The sequence below is a fragment of the Maniola hyperantus genome, chromosome 16 (genome assembly GCF_902806685.2).
Source record: "Maniola hyperantus chromosome 16, iAphHyp1.2, whole genome shotgun sequence".
NCBI classification, from domain to species: Eukaryota; Metazoa; Arthropoda; class Insecta; order Lepidoptera; family Nymphalidae; genus Maniola; species Maniola hyperantus.
This window is the reverse complement of record NC_048551.1, coordinates 1,580,265-1,593,197: the sequence shown is the minus strand read 5'-3', so window position 1 is coordinate 1,593,197 and position 12,933 is coordinate 1,580,265. Positions and strand designations below refer to the sequence as shown.

Below are 12,933 nucleotides of genomic sequence, written 5' to 3'. Positions count from 1 at the left end.
TGTAAATATATGATTTATGAAGGAACTACTTATTTCAATTATTATTGTATAAGATTTTATGGAAGAGCGGGGTCGCCTGCCACGAGTACTCGTAGCAATACTAAAACAGTTACTGGGATGGTCCCAATTACTACGCACTATGTGAAATTGTTTTACCTACTGAAATAAATATTTTTTAATTTTTTTTTGAATGATAATGATTACCTACTTATCTTTTGATGAATACTATAAAATCTCACTTACATACATACCTATTAGGTAACTACTGCCTCAGCGTGTATAAACAACTCGTATATATTATAGAAATCCATACTTCTATGAAGTGTCTGTCTGTAATTTCGAAATAACTACCGCAAGCTCATAATATTGTTATTTGAACTGTACCATAACAGCTGAATCAAACGTTTTTAAAAACTGTCTGTCTGTCTGTCTGTTTGAACGGGCTAATCTTCGGAACGGCAGAACCTATTTTGACGGGACTTTTACAGACAAGTAGAGGATTAACAAAGGATACTTTTTTAACCGAGTTTTAAAAAAGGAGTTGTGTTTTTCTACCTATGTACACAGAAATCTCCGAGATTTCTGAACCGATTTGGGTATTTTTTTTAATTGATAAAGAAACTTTGCAACATTGTCCTATATAAAATGTCATTTTATATAGGACAAACAGGATTTCAACTCCTCAATCCTGATGCTGCAGGGGACATGACCACCAAAACTTATGGGATTTTGAAACTGTCGGTTATAAATAGATATTGGAGGTAGGTACCTATATCTACCAAGTAAAGACTTTATCATTGAACTCGAAGACCCACTTCTCGACCCTGATGCTGTACCTAAGGAATTGCATTGCTAAATCGTGGTGATCCCACGGAATTTTAAATGAATCATCGCCCACGCCCGTTCGGTACCCTCATTCCGCACATTGTTTTGATTAGTCAGTCCACCAATCACAACAAAGCATTCTCCCCTGTCCCCCGCCAACATTTTACGATTTTGTTTTCATGTAAAACCTTGTATATGCGTACTCTAGGAGTTGAATTCTCTGTGCTGGCGGATTACCTATTAGGAACACATGATTACACATTCGTTTGTCTGTGAAAATAACTTTTGTTGCCTACACTTATCTATTAGTAGCGACTAAAACTTGTGTATACAAAAGTCAAAATAAATTCCACTTTGATCTCAAAAATGAAAATTTTATTTTTATAAGTAGGAAGTAGGTACAATTCAATTTCCCTCTAAAAGCCCACTACACACATAAACACAATATGTATCATTTTCTGTTTCAACAGTCACATTAGATGTATCATTCGACGCAGAACTATTGAAGCTCTCCATTTCATTTCTGGAATTAATAAACATACAATCAACATAATTATATTGTGAGTATTATCTATATAGAATGTATGCAAAAAACATAGCATAACAACTTACAAGTATGGTATGGTAGACCTTTCAATATTTAGTACAGAATTGAATGTTGCAGCATCATGTTGGATTTCAGTGGTACGTATATTGGGCACATTCATTTTATTTTCCTTGTTTTCTTCTAAAAGGAATGTCTTGAGTCACTAAAATACAACATAATTCAGCATTGACAAATCTGACAACAAATAGTAAATCTCTATATTATATAAAAATGAATCGCTGAATGTGTTGCTGATCGCAAATCTCGAGAACAGCTGCACCGATTTCGCTAATTATTTTTGATAATATTCCTTGAAGTACGGGGATGGTTCTTATGGAGAGAATTTTTTTTTAAAAGTCCTGAAAAAGAATCGACTGTAGGCGGTGCGAAGTTCGTCGGGGCAGCTAGTAACATAATAATTATATTATCCTAATCCTAATCTAAATATATAAAAGAAAAAGGTGACTGACTGACTGACTGACTAACTGACTGACTGACTGACTGACTGACTGACTGACTGACTGACTGACTGATCTATCAACGCACAGCTCAAAATACTGGACGGATCGTGCTGAAATTTGGCATGCAGATAGCTATTATGACGCAGGCATCCACTAAGAAGGGATTTTTGAAAATTCAACTCTGGAGGGGGTGAAATAGGGGTTCGAAATTTTGTGTAGCCCACGCGGACGAAGTCGCGAGCATAAGCTAGTCTATAATATAAAAATGAATCACTAAATGTCATCGCAAATCTCGAGAACAGCTGAACCGATTTCGCTAATTCTTTTTTTAAATTAGGTATTCCTTGAAGTACGAGGATGGTTCTTACCGAGAGAAAAATTTAAAAAATTTGAATCGACTGTTAGGCCGTAGGCGGAACGAAGTTCGCCAGGGCAGCTAGTGGAATTATAAATGTGAAAGTGTAGATGTTTGGATGTTTGTTACTCAATCACGCAAAAAAGGCTGAACGGATTTGAATGAAATTTAGAATTCTTAACTGGATTAACACATAGGCTACTTTTTATCCCGGAAAATCAAAGAGTTCCCGCGGGATTTTGAAAAATGTGAAATCCACGCGGACGAAGTCGCGGGCATTAGCTAGTATCTAAATAATATCAACTTACAAACACAGTGTCAAATTTTCAGAAGCTGGCTCTAAATGGTACGGTGTGATAGCATCATAATCTAATTCAATTCGATTTTTTGCTTTGTCGTTTCCTTGTCAAAGAAAATCCTGTGATCCACTAAAATAGAAGTATAATATATAAGTATTTATTAAAAATAAATAAATGTCATCATCAAATTCACCATCCTGGAGAACCTTGAAAACGACACTCGCGTCTATTTTTTATAAAAAGTGCTGGCCCGCCATCTTAGATTAAAAAATTAAAGTCATTATCAAAACCAGCATCCTGGAAAACCTGAAAACGACACCCATTTCTATTTTTTGTGAAAAGTGCATGTCTGCTATTTTGGATTTGAAAATAAATGTCATTATCAAATTCAGCATCCCGGAAAAGTACATATTCAGTCAAATAAAATTCCCGTCGAGTCACATTGTTACTCACGTCGGGTGTGACTCACGGGAATAACCCCGAAAAAGTAATGGCATTATCATCACAAGATAATATTATGGTTTGGAAAGATTCTGATGAATTTTAATAGATCTCCTCTTTGCAAGCGATTTGCTTTTGCGAGTCTAAACCGTTTCTTTTTCCTCTTCCGCCAATCCATTTTTGTTTCTGTTACATGAAAACTCAAGTATATAATTAAATTGTCTAAGCACACAATATGACCTACATACTTATATTTGTAACTAGATGATACACGCGACTTCGTCCGCGAGGATATAGTGGTTTTTTAATCCCACGAGAACTCTTTCAAAAGCGATCACTATTTCAAATTTCAGCCAAATCCGTCTTGTACTTTTTGCGTGAAAGGGTAACAAACCTATACACACACACACGCAGATACAAAATTTCGCCTTTATAATATAAGTGTGATTTGACAACCCTGACTTTCGGAATTCGGATAAGTCCAAATTATATTTTATTACTAGTTGATGCCCGCAACTTCGTCCGCGTGGAATTAGGTTTTTAAAAATCCCGTGGGAACTCTTTGATTTTCCGGGATAAAAAGTAGCCTATGTGTTAATTTAGGGTATACCCTAAATTTAATTATATACCAATACGTGCAATTTATAATTTAAAACCGCGCGATTCCCTACGAGAGATATTTAAGGAAATAGGTATTCTTACAGTAGCTTCCCAATATATTTACAATAATATAATTTTTGTACGACAAAACATTCACAGTTACAAAAAAATCAGTGATCTCCATGATAGGCAAACTAGAAACAAAAATAAGCTAGCTACTCCTGCGCTCTGCCTCTGGAAGGTGCGAAAGTCATTTGTGGGAATGAGTGTAATATTTTATAATAAAATTCCACAAGCAATTTTAGACTTGCCTTTACACAAGTTTAAAAAATGTGTTAAAAGTATGCTCCTAAAAAAAGCATAATATTATACAGTCGCAGACTATGTAAACGATAAAAAAGCTTGGATTTGACTCGCTCCAGCAATGCACGGGGGTGCAATGGCTTGTATAGTACGGTATAATAACATTGTAAATTGAAAAATTAAAAAGAGCAACCGCCGAGTTTCTTGCTGGTTCTTCTCGGTAGGAACGGCATTCCGAACCAGTGGTAAATTAAACCTGACTATTCATAAGCACTTTTAAAAAGTTTACATGAATAAAAAAACATTCTATTCTATTTTATTCTATTCTATTCTAATTAACACTTTTATCTATCTCCATTCCCAATTTCATCCAAAACCGTTCAGCCGTTTTTGTGTGATTGAGTAACAAACATCCAAACATCCACACACACACATCACTACACCTATTATAAATGTGAAAGTGTGTTTGTTTGTTGGTTCGTTGGTTTGTCCTTCAATCACGTCGCAACAGAGCAACGGATCGAAGTGATTTTTTGCATGGGTATGGTTGACCTGGAGAGTGACATAGGCTACTTTTTATCCCGGAAAATCAAAGAGTTTCCACGGGATTTTTAAAAATCTAATTCCACGCGTACGAAGTCGCGGGCATCACCTCATCATCATCATGATCAACCCATCGCCGGCTCACTACAGAGCAGGGGTCTCCTCTCAGAGTGAGAAGGGTTTGGCCATAGTCTACCACGCTGGCCATGTGCGGATTGGTAGAATTCACACACCTTTGAGAACATTATGGAGAACTCGGCATGCAGGTTTCCTCACGATGTTTTCCTTTACCGTTAAAGCAAGTGATATTTAATTAATTAAAACGCGTATAACTCCGAAAAGTTAGAGGTGCGTGCCCGGGATCGAACCCCCCGACCTCCGTTTAGAAGGCGGACGTCCTAACCACTAGGCTATCATAGCTTCACCTAGTTTATAATATTAGTAGGATATATGTAAACTACTACCACCAGCTGTCGATACGATGCATTCTAAAATAAATCGACCGACCGACCGACAGACCGACCGGCCAAGTACGAGTCAGACTCGCGCCCCGAGGTTTCCGTACTACAATAGTAAAATGTTTATCTCTAAATCTCTGTTTAGAGATAAGCATTTACAATGTAACTTAATTTATTACTACTATGTAACTAGAATTTCGGTACATATAAAAATGAATCGCTAAATGTGTTGCTGATCGCAAATCTCGAGAACAGCTGAACCGATTTCGCTAATTCTTTTTTTATAATATTCCTTGAAGTACGAATATGGTTCTTACGGAGAGAAAATTTTTAAAAAATTCCTGAAAAAGAATCGACTGTTAGGCGGTACGAAGCTCGCCGGGGCAGCTAGTGAAAAATAAAAATAAATAAATAGGTAAATAGTATTTTTGACATTTTGCATGATAAATCAAAAACTATTTAGTATGCACTAGATGATGCCCGCAACTTCGTCCGCGTGGATTTAGGTTTTTTAAAAATCCCGTGGGAACTTTGATTTTCCGGGATCAAAAGTCAAAGTCAAATGATTTGTTCAAAATAGGTAATAAATTACTCTTTTCGATTGTCAGTTGTTGGATTTGTAAAATATAGTGTTGATAGACCTTTTTTTTTGGGTTGTGCCACACATGACATACTTTATTCCGGCGCTTCTTCTACTTGAGGTTTTTTGACTTTATTACTCAAGTATAAGAGGCGCTGGGATAACCTAACCAGTTGGTAACTGGTAATGTGTGGTACAGCTTTAAAAAATAAACGTTTTTTCTTTTCTTTCTTTTTCTTTTCTAATAATATGCCATATGACATAATGCTGTGAAAGTAACTAAAATATACTAGTCTCGCCGTTTCTATGTCTGTCAACAGGTGAGATTGCAGTCAAGGGCTAACTTGTATCTGAATAAATAAATAAAAAAGTACTATTTATACGAAGCGTTGCGTACTTTGTTTGTAAGACGGACAGACAGACAGACAACAAACTGATCCTATAAGGGTTCCTTTTTCCTTTTGAGGTACGGAATCCTAATGATCTCTCTTTTTGCACTGCATTTAACCTGAATCCAAGAATTTCCGATCCGAAATAGTCGTAAGCAAGACTGTATCGTCACCTACCACCAGGTGAGATTGCAGTCAAGGGCTAACTTGTATCTGAATCAATATTATTATTATTATTTTATTACTTATAATAAAACTGTAACAGGTGAAATTCTGTACATTGAAGATATTTTGAAATTTTTTTTTCGAGGGCACTCTATAATCGATACTGAACCCAAAACTGGAATTTTTTTCATTTTTGTCTGTCTGTCTGTCTGTCTGTATCACGACCGCGCATCACGCTGAAACTACTGAATGGATTCCAATGAAACTTGGTACGATTTGACGTCATACTATGAGGAAGAATATAGGATACTTTTTATCCCGAAATTCAGCATGGTTCCCTTAGGAGAGGGGTTGAAAGTTAAAATGTATACTGAGCTGTAATTCATTAACGCGTAGTCCGATTTCATTCATTCTTTTTTGTTAGAAACCATACATGTTAAAACTTCAAGTTCCAACTTCTCAACCATCATCATAATAATGACGGGTAGCTTTTGTACTTTTGGATTTCAATCAGCTGTTTTAGGAATAGTTGATGTTGAATTGATATTAAAGGTACGCTTAGAATAAACTATCTCTGGTTTAGGTACCAAGCAACGACTTCATAATTCAACTCGATATCCCAACTCTTCAACCCTGATGATGCAGGGTACTGGGTATTGCACTCCTAAGCCACTGTTGATTGTGAGATAATATTGTAGATGCCAAACATATATACCATTATTGAACTTTAAGTTCCAACTCTTCAATACTGATGCTGCAGGGTACTGCACTCCTATTCTATGGGTTTTAGGAACTGTTGTTGGTGAATTAATATTGTACCATTTACTATTGTACCAAACCACGACTACATGGTTGAACTCCGTTCACAAAAATCCACGCACTCCATCGAAATCCTATTCTATTCCAAACTTATTCGACAGCGTGACAGGAGTGGAGAAGGCGGATAGGGACGTGTGAGGGGTGCAACGGATCAACGTGATTTTTTCCATCATCATCAGCCTGCGGTCGTCCACTGTTGGACATAGGGTTTCCCTAAAGAGCGCCACCACACCCGGTCCTCAGCCTTCCTCACCTAGCCACTTCCCGCCAGCCTCTGTATATCGTCGGTCCATCGTGCTGGAAGGCGTCCCACACTACGCTTACTTATACCTACGCGGTCTCCACTCAAGAACTTTCCGGCTCCAACGGCCATCACCTCTACGACAGGCATGACCTGCCTTCTTTTATCCCAGAAAATAAAAGAGTTCCCACGGGCTTTTGAAAACCTACATCCACGCGGACGAAGTCGCGGGCGTCAGCTAGTAAATAAATAAAAAAGTACTATTTGTACGAAGCGTTGCGTACTTTATTTGTAAGACGGACAGACAGACAGACAGACAGATAGACGGACAGACAGACAGACGGACAGACGAACAGACGGACAGACGGACGGGCAGACGGACCGATGGACGGACCGACAGACGCATGGACGGACGGACGGACGGACTGACGGACGGACGGACGGACGGACGGACGGACGGACGGACGGACGGACAGACGGACGGACGGACAGACGGACCGACAGACAGACAGACAGAGGGTTCCGTTTTTTCCTTCTGAGGTACGGAACCCTAAAAATATAAAGAAATACCACCAGGTAGGTACCTACCTACCTATATTATTATACATATACAGGTACCTTTTTAGGGTTCCGTACTTTATAAGGAAAAAAGGGACCCTTAGGATCACTTCGTTGTCTGTCTGTCTTTCCGTCTCTCCGTCTGTGTCGTATCTGTCACACAAACCTATAGGATACTTCCCGTTGACCCAGAATCATGAAATTTAGTAGGTACGTAGGTCTTAGAGCACAAGTAAAGGAATAAATCCGAAAACCATAGATTTGTGATTACAACTTACAAAAAAAAATTAAAGTGTGTTAATGAAAAAATAATTAGTATTTTCAATTTTCAATGTATAATAAGTATACCAAGTGGGGTATTATATGAAAGGGCTTTACTTGTGTATTCTAAAACACATTTTTATTTATTTTTATGCATAGTAGTTTTTGATTTATGGAGCAAAATGTCAAAAAAATACCTGAGTACGGAACCCTTGGTGCGCGAGCAACTCGCACTTGCCGGTTTTTTAAAATTAGATAAAATAAATAACTAAACAAAGTTACTTACCTATTGTACTAGGACCACACGAGTAGATATCCCTACTAGGACCTCAACAACAAAGTCAGGTCAATAAACCAATGAATAAAATTGGTGTCCAAATTTCAAAGGTCAATGTACAAAATGCAATAAGTATTTGAAGGACTTATTGACTCTGCTCTGCTCAATCTTCTACACATTTGCATAGCCACTGAATTAATAAACGAATAAAAATTAATTTTATAAAATCATTACGACTTTTGTTTTTGAAAACATAACAACAGTAATTGTCGTCATAGAAACCACAATATTACACGCGCAGCCGCGCGCCGCTGGGCTGGCCCTTCCCTCCGCCACCCGCGCGGTGTCTAATGTTTTGGGGTGAGAAGCATGATGATTTTAGCCGAAATCTAGCGCTTGAAAAGGGTTGAACAGTAGTTTGGGAAAAGTATTTTTGAGAAAAAACTACTGAATTTAGGTTTGCAAAGTAAAGTTATTTCAACTAATGAATAAATAAACTACGTGTAATGATAAATTGTTTTAGAATTTTCATATCCCTAATCTTATTTATTTACGCCCAAAGTTGTCATAGATTTAGTGTTAAAATAGGAATCTTTTGAGGCTCGTAACTTTTATATCAATATTTTTTTCAATGTTTTAGATATCATTGAACCTAGATAATGACGAGATAAATCGATATAATTCTTAGTTTTGTGCGTACAATATCGAATATTGTTGTATTTTCCCTCCTACGTTTGTATGAAGAAAGCACCGAACTGAGCTGCCTTAATATACGATATTCTATGAAATACTGGAATGTTACGTCACATCATAATGACGTACTTATTTAATTTAATCGATAATTTAAAATAGTTATTACACTTAAAACTAACAAAAAACGTGGATTGTTGTACTATTTTGGAAGACCCTCTACTTAATAATCACTGAGAAATAATTTATTTTTGGTGTGCCTAGTCAAATACCCAATTAGATATGCCAGTGCGGACTTATGGTATGTAGGTATGGGGATGTACCAGATAAGATAAAGAAATGTGCAAATAGTTCATTCCGCGATTAAAATAAAGTACCTACTCAAGGGTATTATCAATAATTAGCTGTGATAATTAGCGATGGGCAATTGTTGCAAAAAAGCAATCGAATGAACGGAACAATCGACTGACAATTTTTATTCGATTGTTTTTTGTAAAGCCGAATAAATCGACAAAATCAATTGTTAAATCTACGAATGCGGAGCGCGCGGTCTGGAATGACTATGTCGTAAACCTAAGTCAATTGCGCATTGCATTTGATTTTCGTTTCGTTCCTCCCAGACCTGTACGATTTTTTGACGATTGTTTTACCATCGTTCAATTGTTATTCGATTGTATAATAACAACAATCGAATAATTCGATTGTTATTCGAATGAATCGCCCATCGCTATCATCAATGCATCCTGATACGTCAGAAACGAACATATTATTTACCTATATAGACCCTGTTCAAAAGAAATTAGTATCTCTATGTAGCAATATACACATTATATATCTTAACTAGGTTATGCTCGCGACTTCGTCCGCGTGGACTACACAAATTTCTAACCCCTATTTCACCCCCTTAGGGGTTAAATTTTCAAAAATCCTTTCTTAGCGGATGCCTTCGTCATAACAGCTATCTGCATACCAAATTTCAGCCCAACCTGTCCAGTCGTTTGAGCTGTGCGTTGATAGATCAGTCAGTCAGTCAGTCACCTTGTCCTTTTATATATTTAAGATATACTGTGACCTATTACATACTTTTGCAGTCTCAAAGAGCCGTAAGTGGATTATCCCATCGTAAACAACCCGTATACGCTGAGGCTAACTTTTTTCACGTTTAACGATTATCAGACGGACATACGGGGTTTTATACATACGTTTTATTTATTCGTGAAGGGCCTGGAAACGGCAGATAAAAGGCTTTTTTTATACCACTCGGAATAATTTATGGGTCCGTAATACTGGGTTGTAAGTTCGTACATGGCTATTTTGGCTAATTTTATTTATAGTCCGTAGTGAGTTGCTTACCTATCCTATAGGACCTTTTTTATGCGACTACGGTAAAATAAAACTCGAATTAAAAATTTTGTACAGAGATAGCTTGCATCCCGGGGAAGGACATAGGCTACTTTTTATCCCGGAAAATTAAAGAGTTCACACGGGATTTTTAAAAACCTAAATCCACGCGGACGAAGTCGCGGGCATCCTCTAGTTTTCTATATTTTTTTCGGAATAGTATTAGCAATCACGTCATTCATGGCCGTCACTTAGGCTGAAATCTATAGAGCGCACTTTAGATTGAGTTCGTCGTCGTCGTCGAAAATTTTTAGAGCAAAATAAGGTGCGTAATACAGCATAAACTAGCCTGCACGCACGCGGTATTGCTCCATAGCAACATCCATGTTCGAGGTCTCATTTGATTTTTGTTTTTCTCGATTGTGAATTTGACATTTTTGACTCTAATATTTTTTTATATTTATAAATCGATTGTAATACAATGACAAAATCATTTCGCTTCGGGAAAACAACCATTGAAATTTCAGCGTGTATATAGTGTACATAGCAATCGCTGTCCTAGGAAACTAGTGCTCACACCTTGGACGATTTAACCTATGGACTTGTAACGCGCCTAATATTACGAATAAAAATTTCTGTCACTTTTGGTGCGGGACGAGGAAACACTACATAGACAACTTGACACACTCACTCAACAAAGTTTTGTGTCATTATTAACACACACATATCTAAATCTTCAACACTACTACATTTTACGCACACTAATAAGTTATATACATCAACATACAAAGACATTACGAGTGTAATACAGTCAAATTGATTTGCGATGCTACCTTATCGATATTTTAAAATATGTCGATAGTTTTTCAGAAACAAAAGTAGAAGTAAGAATTTATTACTCGTATTTAATTACTTAAAACCAGTGTTTGGTCAGCGTACCGTATTCTTGCATACATTCACCTCACTTAATAGGTAATTATCCCAAAAACTAATAATGCAACGTAAAAATAAGAAAAATATTTATTTAAAAAATATGCACATACTTTTTTACTTATTTTATATCATTTTTAATCTTTTGTATTTTTTTATATAACGAAATTTTCATTTAAAATTTCGATAGTGAAAATGTTAATTATTCATCATAGTAGGTTGTTAAAGCGTAACACAAAAAGACAGACAGTCAGACACCCTCAAAAATTGTTTCAAATTTTACATGTAAACACATAATATGGAAACACTTACGGTATCTGCTAAAAGCAATGTTGGTATGGCATGAGAGACTAATTTGCGACGTTTATTAGGCAAACATTCAAATTGGGACGAATCAAAGTGCGCCGAACAGATAGTACTTGTGCGGATAGGTTCCCAACTACGTTTTCGATCGCACAATTGTGCCCACTTCATTTTAAAGTGGGCGTCTTTAGGAAATCTGTAAAAATAAAACGATTATGATAAATTATTACCTGATCCTCATCCTTGAGAAAGGTACACCTTTTAGCTACATATTACCCAGTTCAGAGACACCCTACCCCGTTTCGCGCCTATCACTAAAATTGCGTCGCTTTAATTTTTTTTTTTAATGTATTAAGTACGTGAAATCACAGAAATCGACCAGTTTTATTACAAGTATAGGTAGCGAAAAAATTGTGGTAATTAATAATAACTATTCTTTACTTGACTTGAAGACGGTAATTTAGTCGTTAATAATAAAGAAAATGTTTTCATCGATATCGATAATCGAACCGCAATCACTATCGTACTACTACGTAATTTCATGCTGTTCACGCGTATTCAAATTTTAACCTAATTTGTATAGATCGAGGGTTGCAATTGTTTAGAAAAAACAAAATATAGTCTCGTGATTGTGACTCGTTTCTACCGAATTATTACGTACTCAATTACTGAATCGGTAAAGTTCTCGATTGTTATTTTATTATAATAATTTATGTAATTTAATTTATAGAAAGCGTTTATTACACCAAAAATACTTACTTATGAAATGAAATTCCATCTTTTTGTAAATTTGATGTGTTTGATTTGTTCTCGCACTCACTAACGGCACAAACAGGCATTTTTCACCCAGCGTGTAAGACGTCGTCACACATCGAAAACGATTCTGACAATGACAAAATCGATTCCGCAAACAGTGTTTATAAACGCAGTGGATTAAAAATCCATTACTATTGACAGAGGGGAATAATCATGCGAGGCGCGTCCTTAGGTTAAATCGTCCAAGGCTCACACGAAGTTTGCAGTGGCTTTAGATAAATCGAGCCAGAGGAGAGCGACATAAAAATTTAATTAACATTCTTGCGAGCAAGGGTGAAACGCTATATTGTTCCAAAACTTTACCCTGGACCATTTTTCGCCCACTCTTTTTGTTCTCGTACGGGTGAGTTTACTCTAAAGGTATTTTTTTAAATAATTAATCATGTAAAATAAAGTATGAAAAACACTCATTGTTTGTTTTTGATTGTAATGGAAAAGTGATGGCGGCAATGTAAAAAAAACCGGCCAAGTGCGAGTCAGGCTCGCGCAACGAGGGTTCCTCGACGAGGATAATTCAAAAACTATGATGCATAAAAATAAATAAAAATCTGTTTTAGAAAGTACAGGTGAAGACCTTTCATATGATACCCCACATGATATAGTTATTTTACTTCGAAAATTGAAAATACTAATTATTAGTTCTTGACCACAATTTAACTTTTTTTATGTGATGCAACCACAAATTCACAGTT

At 36.5% G+C, this 12,933-nt stretch overlaps 1 protein-coding gene and 1 long non-coding RNA gene across 7 annotated transcripts in view; both read right to left on the bottom strand.

Annotated features, from left to right (window-relative positions):
- Positions 1–12,933, bottom strand: part of sdt (stardust) — a 179,842-nt gene that overhangs the window by 36,584 nt on the left and 130,325 nt on the right. The window lies entirely within an intron of this gene.
- LOC138403455 (uncharacterized) lies at positions 1,167–8,306 on the bottom strand. 2 transcript variants are annotated; one of them, XR_011237717.1, is made up of 4 exons: positions 8,171–8,306; positions 2,536–2,655; positions 1,438–1,574; positions 1,167–1,348 (listed from the first exon to the last, which is right to left on the bottom strand). It is a non-coding gene; the product is annotated as an uncharacterized lncRNA (long non-coding RNA). The 2 variants fall into 2 exon arrangements; XR_011237716.1 differs by lacking the exon at positions 8,171–8,306 and having other exon boundaries at positions 2,536–3,909.